At 38.9% G+C, this 12313-nt stretch overlaps 1 protein-coding gene across 1 annotated transcript in view; it reads right to left on the bottom strand.

Annotated features, from left to right (window-relative positions):
• The window catches only part of NAF1 (nuclear assembly factor 1 ribonucleoprotein), a 44783-nt gene that overhangs the window by 14432 nt on the left and 18038 nt on the right, over positions 1–12313 (bottom strand). The window lies entirely within an intron of this gene.

Here is a 12313-nt window from a genome sequence, read left to right as displayed (position 1 = left end):
GACATTCAGAAGAGGAACAAACATCAAGGAACTTTTGAGTGGACCAAATGCCCTGCAAGGGGTATTTATGACCCTACCCTAAACAATCAGTCACAGGAAAACCTGACTGAGTTCACTTCAGCAATTTAGCTGATCAATAGTTACAGAAAAGAATAATTTAACAGTATGTTAAAACGCTATCAGTATAGAGTTTAGTCTGGCTAATACCTGAGAGGTAAACTGTGAAGAACAGCTTTAGAGAAAGCAGGGCTCAGGCCAACCCACTTCATCTCAAAGTTCCATTAAACCTGCACTCCCTACTCAGTCTTCCCGCCTGACCTGGGAGAATTTTGTAACTTCCACACCGCCTGACCAGAAATAAAAGGAAGGAATCGGCTACAAGGATAGTACAAGAAAGAGAATTTAGGACATAAGATATTTACTTTAAGGTAGGCAAGTAGCTTCCTTTATACCTTAAATAATAGTATATATTTTGCAGAAATACTCATATAAAAGTTTAATCCAACTAATATTTTATACTTGACCTATCATTTGAGAGGTGGTGTTCTAAGTGTCCTTCCACTTGGCTCTAGCTTTTAATGCTTACCATCTTATTCAAAAGCAGTACTTTTCTGATAAAAGACTTCAAAGGAGTCTTGTCCCACAAAGGGGTCACAAACACACACTATCACCACGTAGTACAAATATACCATAAGGTTGGTTGAGGGAAAAAACTGACAAGCAGAGAAGTAAAAGTATGTTCAGTCCCCCAAATTCTCATTCTACAGCACAGAATGGGCTTAGATCATCTGTACGGAACCTTAAAAAAATTCTTGCAGTTGGGGGCCTGAGAGAGTCAGCTGGCTGGACATGAGGAGGGGGCTCAAGAGAGCATAAGCCTCACTCTCCTCCCCTCTCCACAAAGAGGGGTTAGTGAACTCCCAGTGCCTCTGGGTAGCAGGAAACATATATCAAGGAATCTCTAAGTCCAGGAACAATGCCGGAGGGCCGTGCATGTGGAGGGCCAAGATCTGCAAGTTGCTGCTCTGAAAACAATCTTCAAAGAATGCCATTAGCCCTGGCTGCTGTGGCTCAGTGGATTGAGCATTGGCCTGTGAGCCCAGTGTCACAGGTTCAATTCCCAGTCAGGGCACATGACTAGGTTGCATGCCAGGTCCCCAGTTGGGGGCATGAGTGAGAGGCAACCACACAGTGATGTTTCTTTCCCTCTCTTTCTCCTTTCCTCTCTCTCAATAAATAAATAAATAAACAAAACAAAATAACTAAACAAGTGGGTTTAAAAAAAAAAAAAAAAAAAAAGAATGCCATTAGCCCTGGCTGGTGTGGCTCAGTGGATTGAGCCTCTGCCTGTGAACCAAAGGGCCGCAAGTTCAATTCCCAGTCAGGGCACATGCCTGGGTTGCGAGCCAGGTCCCCAGTTGGGGGCATGCGAGAAACAACCACATATTAATGTTTCTCTCCCTCTTTTTCTCACTCTCTTCCCCACTTTCTAAAAATAAATAAATAATATCTTAAAAAAAAAAAGATAAGAATGCCATTAGCCAAAGGCCTTATATCTTTCCAGCTGATCCAGCTTTTCACTAAACCATCCAAAGGGGAGAGACATGATCCTCCACAGCCAACCAGAATTGTTTCTTATCACTGTATACTATTTGACTTCCCATTAATAAAAATGAAGAAAGTAAAAACTAGTAATAAAAATAAAATGGCCCCAGCGGAGGAGCTCAGTTTGTTAGAGTCGTCCCAATACAACCAAAGTTGCGGGTTCAATCCCTGGTCAGGGCACATACAAGCAGCAGCCAATGATGCATAAATAAGTGGAACAACAGAAATTAACGTTTCTCTTTCTCCCTCTCTCCCTCCCTCCCTCTAAAATCAATCAATAATAATAAAGTATAATATTCTAATTCATTGAGTAAGTCAAATAATTTTTTCAATCACCATGTGTATTATACAAGTAGTTACCCAAGTTACTGAAGTAGGGGAAAAAACACTTTATTGATATAATACAGAGATTTTCAGAATATCATCACATACTAGTAATCAAGCCTGTAATATAAATATTCTTTCAAAAAAGATCAGTAAAAATTTTTATCCAATGATATTTGACAGGAAAAAAAATGTTATGGTTTGGGTTTATTAAAAAGTAAAACAAACAATAATGGCAAAAACAAAACCCGTTCTAAGAAATACTGAAAACTAAATGTAAATCAACCAACAAATTATTGTTATATAGGGATAATGGATGGCATAGGTTGGCCATTTTAAAAAAACCTTCTGATATTAAAGAACTAACCATTTAAAGTAGAATTTCATTACTTATCAAGAGGAATAAATCACTATTAAATCATTAAGGTAGAAATAAAAATCTGAAGTAGTTCTCCTTAAGTCAGTGGGAATGGGGAGGAAGGAAAAAGGGAAATGAATCAGACCAATTGGGTTGTAAAATCAATTTTGTTCCTTTTTAACTTTGTGATTTTTGAGTAAATGGAGATATCCACTTCCTTACATAATTTCAAGTACATTTTAAAAATAATTATCACTGTGGCTCATGATTACTGTTATCACTGAAAAGCGGAGGAAAAAGAAATGATATGCAAAGGTTTGACACTGAAGGTAAACTAATTTTTGTCTAGATAAGATATTTCAAAGATCTAAAACAGATTCAATCTCACTTTCTGGTCATTGGTTTAACTAATACTTTTAACCTTCTTCCAACTCCCACCACTATTGTGGGGAATCATTTCAAGATGCTTAGATTTATAATTAAATATTTTTGAAAGAATTGTAACTTTCTTGAATTTACAAAGCTTTCTATGTAAAATTTAGAAATGGATTTAATTTTTCCCTTTGGACATACAGCTAAAGTTAAAGGCGTAAACAGAAGATCCAAGATGGCGGAGGAGTAAGTGGAAGCTACACTAACCTCCTCCCAGGACCAGTCTGGATTTACAACTTAATTTTGGAGAAATCATCTGGAATAACCAACGGAACACCAGCTGGAAAGAAGTCTTATAACCACGGAGAGACAGAAAAAGCCGTTACATCACAACTTGACCAGTAGGGAGTGCGGAGACGCGGAAGGGCTGGCTGGGCTCACATGGGTGGCAGCTGAAGGGACTGAGAAACAGCTCAGCAGCTGGGGATTCCCCCTGAGAAGGGCAGGGTCTAAACCCCCAGCCGGGCTCCCCAGCCTACAGCAACAGAGTGGAAAGTAAAATAGTATCCAGCTGAGAAAAGCGAAAAGCCACAGGGTTTCTTGCTAGCCAGAGAGAAACAGCTGGAGAAAAAGAGCTCTTAAGTGGATCACATACGAAAATATTTTGGCCACCACTTACCCTGGGCTCAAGCAGAGGGAAGGCAGAGAGGACTGGAGACACTTGGGGAGAGTTTGGCACGGTGGCTTTGAGGGGAGCACTGGAGGAGCAGCCGACTGGGTCCCAGTGCTGACTCATCCCCAGTACTGCGGGTAGACCATTCCCCTCCAAGTGGCGTCAGCCTGAGGTGAAGCAAAAGCCCTGCCTACAGGAATTAAGCTGCCACACCCACAGTCCTTAAGCCTGACAGCTAATCACACACTGAATAGATTAACAATCAAAGAAGACAGACAACAGCAGTAGATCCCTGGAAGTCTCCAACAGGCTGCCTAGGGCCAGACTGGTACATGATCTGACGCCACCAGAGGCAGATCCAGGAAGTGCAGATCATTCTAAGAAGCACCAAGAAACAATAGGAGTCAAAAAAATGGGGAGACAGAGAAACAACCTCCCATCAAAAGGAAAGGTAGAATCCCCAGAAAGAGTGCTAAATGAAATAGAGGGAAGCGAACTATCAGATATGGAATTCAAAACATGGATTATGGAGAAGCTGAATGAGCTCAGCGGAAACTACAAAGAACTCCAGAAAAACTATAAGGAACTCACAGAAAATTACGTGAGCATGAAAAAGGACATAGAAGCTATCAATAAGAGCCAGGAGGAAATGAAAAATACGATCTCTGAATTGAAGAACACAGTAGAAGGAATTAAAAGCAGGCTAGAGGAAGCAGAAGATCGGATCAGCGAACTGGAGGACAACCTACACAAAAACTCCCACACAATGCAACAAAATGAAAAAAGACTGAACAAGACTGAAGAGGTTCTAAGACAGCTGCAGGACAACATGAAACATAATAATATCCGTATCATAGGAATTCCAGAAGGAGAAGAAGAAGAGCAAGGAATAGAAAACCTCTTTGAAAAACTAATGACAGAAAACTTCCCTAACATGACGAGAGAAAGAGTCACACAAGTCCAGGAAGCACAGAGGGTCCCAATGAAGATGAACCCCAACAGGCCCACCTCAAGACACATCATAATTAAAATGGCAACATTCAAAGACAAAGAGAGGATCCTAAAAGCAGCAAGAGAAAAACAACTAATAACATACAAGGGTACTCCAATAAGGCTATCATCAGATTTCTCAGCAGAAACACTACAAGCCAGAAGGGAATGGCAAAAAATATTCCAAGCAATGAAAAACAAAGGCCTACAACCTAGAATACTATACCCAGCAAAGCTCTCATTCAAAATGGAGGGTGAAATAAGGAGCTTCCAAGACAAAAGAAGGCTAAAAGAATACATCTCCACCAAACCAGCAATGCAAGAGATGCTAAAGGGTCTGCTCTAAGAAGATAAAGAAACAGAGAGAGACAGAGAAGAACACGAGTACAAAGGGGAAAAATGACAATGAATAAGTACTTATCGGTAATAACCTTAAATGTAAATGGATTAAACGCTCCAATTAAAAGACATAGGGTAGCTGAATGGATTAGAAAGAATGACCCACACATATGCTGTCTACAAGAGACCCACCTTAAAACAAAAGATCTACACAGACTGAAAGTAAAGGGATGGAAAAAAGTATTTCAAGCAAATGGGCATGAAAAAAAAGCCGGGGTAGCAATACTTATATCAGACAAAACAGATTTCACAGCAAAGTCCATAAAAAGAGACAAAGAAGGGCATTTCATAATACTTAAGGGAAAAATCCATCAAGAAGATATAACCCTTATAAATATATATGCACCCAACTTAGGAGCACCCAAATATATAAGGAAACTTTTGAAAGACTCCAAGAAAGATATAGACAACAACACACTCATAGTAGGGGACTTTAACACCCCATTGTCAACAATGGACAGATCTTTGAAGCAAAGAAACACCAAAGATATTGAGGCACTGAATAACACTCTAGATCAAATGGATTGGTCGATATATATAGAAGTTTTCACCCCAAAGAAGCAAAATATACATACTTCTCAAGTGCACATGGAATATTTTCAAAGATAGACCACATGGTAGGACACAAAACAAGCCTTAACAAATTCAAGAAAATTGAAATTATATCAAGCATCTTCTCAGATCACAATGGCTTAAAATTGGAAATCAACCTCAAGGAAAAAACTCAAAAACATTCAAACTCATGGAGAATGAATAACATGCTATTAAATAATGAATGGGTTAACAATGACATCAAGGAAGAAATCAAAAAGTTTCTGGAATCTAATGATAATGAACACACAACAACCCAAAACCTATGGGATACAGCGAAAGCAGTCCTAAGAGGAAAGTTCATAGCAATACAGGCCTACCTAAAAAAGCTAGAAGAATATCTAATAAAAGATTTAACCCTACAGCTACAAGAACTAGAGGAAGAACAACAAGCAAAGCCCAGATCAAGTAGAAGGAAGGAAATCATCAAGATCAGAGCAGAATTAAATGACATAGAGTCTAAACTAACAATTCAAAAGATCAACAAAAGTAGGAGCTGGTTCTTTGAAAAAATAAACAAAATTGACAAGCCTTTAACCAGGCTCATCAAAAAAAAAAAGAAAGAGGACCCAAATAAATAAAATCAGAAACGAAAGAGGAGAAATCACAACTGATACCACAGAAATACAAAGGATTATAAGAAATTATTACGAACAACTGTATAGCAAGAAATTTGACAACCTAGAGGAAATGGACAAATTCCTGGAAACCTATAGTTTTTTGCAGTAATCAAAAAACTCCCAGCACACAAAATCCCTGGACCGGATGGCTTCACAAGTGAATTCTACAAAACATTTAGGAAAGAACAAACTCCTATCCTTCTCAGACTATTCCAAAAGATACAAGAAGAGGGAAGACTGCCAAACTCATTCTATGAAGCCAGTATAACCCTAATTCCAAAACCAGGTCAAGACACAACAAAGAAAGAAAACTACAGGCCAATATCGCTGATGAACATAGATGCTAAAATCCTCAACAAAATATTGGCAAACCGGATCCAGCAACACATTAGAAAGATCATACACCACGATCAAGTAGGATTCATCCCAGGGATGCAAGGATGGTTTAATATTCGCAAATCAATAAACGTAATACACCACATAAACAAAATGAAAGACAAAAAGCACATGATCATATCAATAGATGCAGAAAAAGCATTTGATAAAGTACAACACCCATTTATGATAAAAACTGTCAGCAAAATGGGAATAGAGGGAGCATACCTCAACATAATAAAGGCCATATATGAGAAACCGGAAGCCAACATCATACTCAATGGGCAAAAACTGAGAGCATTCCCCCTGAGATCAGGAACAAGACAAGGATGTCCGCTCTCTCCACTCCTATTCAACATAGTCTTGGAAGTTCTAGCCACCGCAATCAGACAAGAAAGAGATATAAAAGGCATCCAAATTGGAAAAGAGGAAGTAAAACTGTCATTATTTGCAGATGACATGATAGTGTACATAGAAAACCCTATAGACTCCACAAAAAAACTACTCGACCTAATAAGTGAATTCGGCAAAATAGCAGGATACAAAGTCAATATTAAGAAATCAAAGGCATTTTTATACACCAACAATAAAAACTCAGAGATAGAAACTGAAAGAAAAATTCAATTTACCATAGCAACAAGAAAAATAAAATACCTAGGAATAAACTTAACCAAGGAGGTAAAAGACCTGTACTCAGAAAACTACATAACACTGAAGAAAGAAATTAAAGAAGATACAAATAAATGGAAGCATATACCATGCTCGTGGATGGGAAGAATCAACATCATTAAAATGTCCATACTACCCAAAGCAATTTATAGATTCAATGCAATCCCTATTAAAATACCAGCAACATATTTCACAGACCTAGAACAAATACTTCAAAAATTTATATGGAACCAAAAAAGAGCCCGAATAGCCACAGCAATTTTGAGGAAGAACACAGTAGGAGGAATCACAATACCTGATATCAAACTATACTACAAGGCCACGGTAATCAAAACAGTCTGGTATTGGCATAAAAACAGACATATAGATCAATGGAACAGAATAGAGAGCCCAGAAATAAACCCAGGTTCGTATGGTCAACTAATATTTGACAAAGGGGGAAAGAACATCAAATGGAGTGAAAAGAGCCTCTTCAACAAATGGTGTTGGGAGAATTGGACAGGGACATGCAAAAAAATGAAACTAGACCACCAACTTACACCATACACCAGAATAAACTCAAAATGGATCAAAGACTTAAATGTAAGCCGTGATACCATAAAAGTCCTAGAGGAAAAAATAGGCAGGAAAATTTCAGATATCCCACATAGCAACATTTTCACTGATATATCTCCTAAGGCAAGGGAAATAAAGGAAAGAATAAACAAATGGGACTACATCAAACTAAAAAGTTTCTGCTCAGCTAAAGAAAACATCAGCAAGATGAAAAGGAAACCAACCATATGGGAAAATATATTCGCCAATGACATCTCAGACAAGGGATTGATCTCCAAAATATATAAAGAACTCATACGACTCAACACCAAGAAGACAGACAACCCAATTAAAAAATGGGCAAAGGACCTGAACAAACACTTCTCCAAAGAGGACATGCAGAGGGCCCATAGGCATACGAAAGTATGCTCAACATCACTAGCCATCAGAGAGATGCAAATAAAAACCACAATGAGATACCACCTCACACCAGTCAGAATGGCAATCATCAACAAATCAACAAACAACTTGTGCTGGAGAGGATGTGGAGAAACGGGAACCCTGGTGCATTGCTGGTGGGAATGCAGACTGGTGCAGCCACTATGGAAAACAGTTTGGAATTTCCTCAAAAAACTAAAAATGGAACTGCCTTTTGAACCAGCAATTCCATTGCTACGATTATATCCGAAAAATCCTGAAACACCAATTCAAAAGAACCTATGCACTCCAATGTTCATAGCAGCACTATTTACAATAGCCAAATGCTGGAAACAACCTAAATGCCCATCTGTAGATGAGTGGATCAAAAAACTGTGGTACATTTACACAATGGAGTTCTATGTAGCAGAAAGAAAGAAGGAACTTCTACCATTTGCAACAACATGGATGGAACTAGAGAGAATTATGCTTAGCGAAACAAGCCAGGCAACGAAAGAAAAATACGTTATGCTGTCACCTATTACAGGAAACTAATGAACAACACAAACAAATGAGCAAAATTGAACCAGAGGTATGTAAACAAGGAGTAGACTAACAGTAACAAGGGGCGGGGGGTGGGAGGGAGAAAAGGGGGTAAGAAGGGGAAGTGTCAAATCAAAGAACATGTATAAATGACCCACAGACATGGGCAACTGAGTGGGGACTGAATGTGGGGGAAGGGAGGGGCAGGGTACAGGGAAGCAAGAGGGGAAAAAAAAAAGTGAGACAACTGTAATGGAAAAACAAACAAAAAAATTTTTTTAGTGGGGGAAAATGAAAATATGAAGAATGGAAATGCCATTTCAGTGAATATTAGGACAAAGATTTTCCTTCACGTTGCATATTTTTCTCCCTCTTTGATCTCTCCAGAGTTTGGCATTCTAAACAAGTAAGTAATGACTTAAGTTTCTTTGCATAGAACTAATAAGACCAGTTGTTAATAGAGGTTCCTTTTTTTGACCAAGCCTTTGACTGGAATGTCAAGCCTAAAGGAGACATGTTTGGGCTCAGGTTGTTACCAAAAAGCCCTGAGGAACTGGGAATGACTTTCAAAGGTAATAAAAGCTTGTGAAATAAAAGGCCTGCTGCCATGGTTGGTTGTGCGGTCCACAGCAATCTCTCCAGGGAAGGAACAAAGGTTGTTTTCCTGAAAGATGGCTAGAAGGGACCTTAAGGCACAATGGAAAACCAGAAAGACTTGGAAAGGACAGGTGTGTACAGGCAAGGATGAATGCCAGGTATGTGGCCCAGCTTCTGTGCCCTGAAGAGCAGACTGAGGGTCACCCTAAATGTTCCTTGAGTAAGTTCCAGCAAAACAGAACTAAAGATCATAAGTGATCATTTGCTGCTCTTGTTATGTTTATGCAAACGAACAGGATAAATTAAAAATGGATTTAATGTAGTCCCTTTAAAGACAAGGAGAGTAATCTTAGGGAGAAAAATCATTATTCAAGGAAAATCACAATGATCAGTGGCAGACTGTAAAGTAGGGCAGCTAACCGTCTTAAAAGTTTCTTCTCATTTAAAAAATGGTTTCACTTGAAAATTAAACCATATCTGTGATATCACCAAAGAGACTCAAGTTGCAGGCAAGTAGAATGTCAAGTGCCTTGCAAATGGATGTCTTCCCAATAAGACAGTCTTACAGATTTAGAGACTTGTTTGTTGGTTATGTTATATAAATTAACATGTGTTTTCTGTTTTCAAAGGGCATAAGCCTATGACCGCATTACCTGAGTGATTGTCTGTACGCATAAGCCTCACTTAATCCTCTCTGCAGCGCTGCCTCCTGAGACTCAACAGTTTGGCTGAACTAAATGGCTGGGTTGGTGAAGAATGGGGTGGTCTGTGGGCTTCACTTTAAAACTGATTTCTCTTTTCTATCCTAATGGCTTGGACAGAAAGGGCCCACAGGTCTGAGAGGGGGGAAACATAAACTATTTCCCTCAGCCCAAACTAAATATAATGGGCAAAAGGGTTTTGGACAGGCGAGATGTGCCTAGCACACCTTCCTCCAAAGAAGCCCCCCCCCTTTTTTTTTCTCCTAATGTGGAACATTGAAAAATTAATCCCTGCCTTTTGTCACCTAGTAGTTATGGATTGAATGATGTCTTTTAACCCTTTTCGCCAAATCTGTTGCCCCCAGAACACAACAAGGACACCAGCCTACTAAACCAAGCACGCCGTTGTCCGGAGACAGCCAACTGACCTGGAGTCTGCACGATCCTTCCCCATGTGGGAAGGCCACCCTCCCCTCCACACCCCCACTATTAGGGATTTCTGGACCCAAGGGTAGGTAGGACGACGACCATGTCCAGCTTGAAGCAGCTAGAGGAGCTTGAGACCTTCGCCCATTGTCCTTTACAAGATTACAAAGGGTCTTAATATCTGAGAGGGAGGGATAGTTATTTTTTACGAAACATGGGTATGGACTTGGGGGGGGATTGCTGGGGGAGGGAGATACTGGGAGGAGGGGAGTAAAGGGGAGAAAATTGGAACTATTGTAACAATATAATCAATAAAGAAAAGCTGGGGAAAAAAATAAATTAAAAAATATAAAAATATATAAAAAAATAATAAAAAAATAAAAAAAATAAAAAATATAATAAAAATAAATTTAAAAAAAATAATAAATAAATAAAATAAAGGCGTAAACATTACATTTTTATCTGACTCCTTTCAAAGTCAATGACAGAAGAGCTGAATATTAACATTATTAGAGTTATAGGAATGAGAATTCAAATGTATTGGAGGATATCAGAAATGTGAACTGAAATTAAAATGATCTAAGTTAGCTATTAGAGAAAAAAGCAACTGTCATGAAAATCATAAATAAAAGGAAACATGGAAAAAATCTGTTTCAATTCAGAGTCAGAAAAATCAAGAAATAAGTTTTCTCTTGACCCTTGTCCCTTCCCCTCTTCTACTACTTTCTCGAGGACAGCAAGAAATGTTTTGTCTTTGCACCAGGACAGAACAATGGTCTCGCCTAAAGAGGCCCCCACCCCCACCCCCACCCCCATACCCCGCCAACCGGCCTGGGTCGCTGCTCACAGTCCAGCCACCTCCTCATTCCCTTCCTCTTCTCCCTCATCCTGCTCTGAGGTTAAGAGTCTCGTGTATCCTTAACTCCTTACAAGACAACAGCAGTACCCATGCTTGAAAGCAAAAGTATGAAAGGACTAAGTATTGGAGAGGGAAAAATGTACAGCGTCATCCTTCAGACATTAAAAAGTCTTTGTTCCCCTCACAAACCTTCTCAATAAGTTCCGTAATATATTAGTTCTAGACTTCTGCCACTGATTGCTCTGCAAGCCTAAGGGACTTATTTCTCTTTGGTAAATCAGTCTGTCAGCCTATGTGTCAGAATGGAATAAAAGGAAAAGGCAGAGAAAAGGGAAGGTTATATGAATGACCCCATAATACAGTTCAAAATAGGCTTTTTTTCCCTGAGTAAGTGTAAATTACTTCTATCTCCTAGAACAAAAGAAGCCAACTGTTGCTTACTCGAGAAAAATTAAACTCCAGAGAGTTGCTTCTCGGAAGAATAGCACATGGTTTCTTGTTTGTTTACAACTCAATACACATTCGCTTATTAGCACATTAAACTATGAAGAACTGTATTTCACACAGTGGAGGAATACTGAGGTGAATAAAACTGTTCCAGGAAAGCAACACTTGATGGGTCTTTACAGCCTTGATCTGAGAAGGTTTTAAGTCCTCTGCTGACTGCTCAGAATTGCATAATTGCTGGGCGAAATGTGTGGTCTCCCATATCAAAAAGGGACATTCAGGGATGTTCCATTATTAACATATTAAAAGAAACCCAACCTTAGGGTGAATACTTAACTACATGTATTTATAATTGCCCAGAATATGCTTACAGTGAAACTTTATTGTTATCACTGAAATCTTTTTCCACCTAAGGAAACCAAAGACTAAAGAGTTTTGAGATCTACTACTCAATGGGACTCACAACCGAAAACGTTTCAGAACTACTACGTGGTGGAAAACGTCTCCTGTACTTAACTCTGAGTACCTGGAGAGCAGAACTAACCATCTTACTCAGAGCCACTGCCTAGCAAAGTACCTGACAAAGCATTAAGAAAAATTCTATACATGTGTATTTAATGACTCAAGCAGCAAAGAGTAATAAGCAATATACAAAGTATTGAAGAAAATAAAGAATGTACTAAGAGAATGTACAATCTGACAGCTCTAGATTAGTCATCTACTAAAACTAATAAACTCTTTTTAGGACAGATAAAGTCAAAAACACCCATCAACAAAGAAACAATAATTTGTAGAATTTTAATCTTTTTACAA

This window comes from Furipterus horrens, unplaced genomic scaffold (genome assembly GCF_987537825.1).
Source record: "Furipterus horrens unplaced genomic scaffold, mFurHor1.1.pri manual_scaffold_10, whole genome shotgun sequence".
In the NCBI taxonomy this organism is placed as follows: Eukaryota; Metazoa; Chordata; class Mammalia; order Chiroptera; family Furipteridae; genus Furipterus; species Furipterus horrens.
The sequence above is the reverse complement of the archived record's forward strand: the minus strand, read 5'-3'. Positions and strand labels throughout refer to the sequence as shown.